Consider the following 1133-nt stretch of genomic DNA (forward strand, 5'->3'; position numbering starts at 1 on the left):
GTCCAAATTAAACTCCATCTGCCATTCGTCAGCCCACTGGCCCAATTGATCAAGATCCCGTTGCAATCCGAGATAACCTTCTTCACTGTAAACTATGCCACCAATCTTGGTGTCATCTGCAAACTTACTAATTTATTTATTAGTTTCGTGGGATGTGGATATTAATAAGAACATAAGAACTCGGAGCAGGAGTAGGTCATCTGACCCCTTGAGCCTGCGCCGCCATTCAATAAGATCATGGCTGATCTTCTCGTGGACTCAGCTCCACTTACCCGCCCGCTCACCATAACCCTTAATTGTTGCTGATGGCCCAGCAGTTATTACCCATCCCGAGCTACCCCTGAACTGAGATGCTGCTTCGGCCTTTCCCGTGTCACATTGCTGTGGCTCTGCAGCCACATGTAGGCCAGACTGCAGAAGGGTGGCAGATTTCCCTCCCTAAAGAGGCATCAGTGAACCAGGTGGGTTTCTCTGCAACTATCGATGATAGTTTCATGGTTCCAATTGCAGGTTTTATTAATTAGAATCATTTAATCCCTACAGTGCAGAAGGATGCCATTTGGCCCATCGCATCTGCACCGACCACAATCCCACCCAGTCCTATCCCCATAACCCCACATGTTTATCCCGATAATCCCCCTGAAACCAAGGGTCAATTTAGCATGGCCAATCCACCTAACCCGCACATCTATGGGCATTATGGGCGGCACGGTAGCACAGTGGTTAGCACTGCTGCTTCACAGCTCCAGGGACCTGGGTTCGATTCCCGGTTTGGGTCACTGTCTGTGTGGAGTTTGCACATTCTCCTCGTGTCTGCGTGGGTTTCCTCCAGGTGCTCCGGTTTCCTCCCACAGTCCAAAGATGTGCGGGTTAGGTTGATTGGCCATGCTAAAATTGCCCCTTAGTGTCCTGGGATGCGTAGATTAGAGGGATTAGTGGGTAAAATATGTAGGGATATGGGGGTAGGGCCTGGGTGGGATTGTGGTCGGTGCAGACTTGATGGGCCAAATGGCCTCTTTCTGTGCTGTAGGGTTTCTATGATGATCTTTGGACTGTGGGAGGAAACCAGAGCACCGGAGGAAACCTATGCAGACACGGGGAGAACATGCAAACTCCACACAGACAGTGACCCA

This window comes from Mustelus asterias, chromosome 19 (assembly GCF_964213995.1).
Source record: "Mustelus asterias chromosome 19, sMusAst1.hap1.1, whole genome shotgun sequence".
NCBI classification, from domain to species: domain Eukaryota; kingdom Metazoa; phylum Chordata; class Chondrichthyes; order Carcharhiniformes; family Triakidae; genus Mustelus; species Mustelus asterias.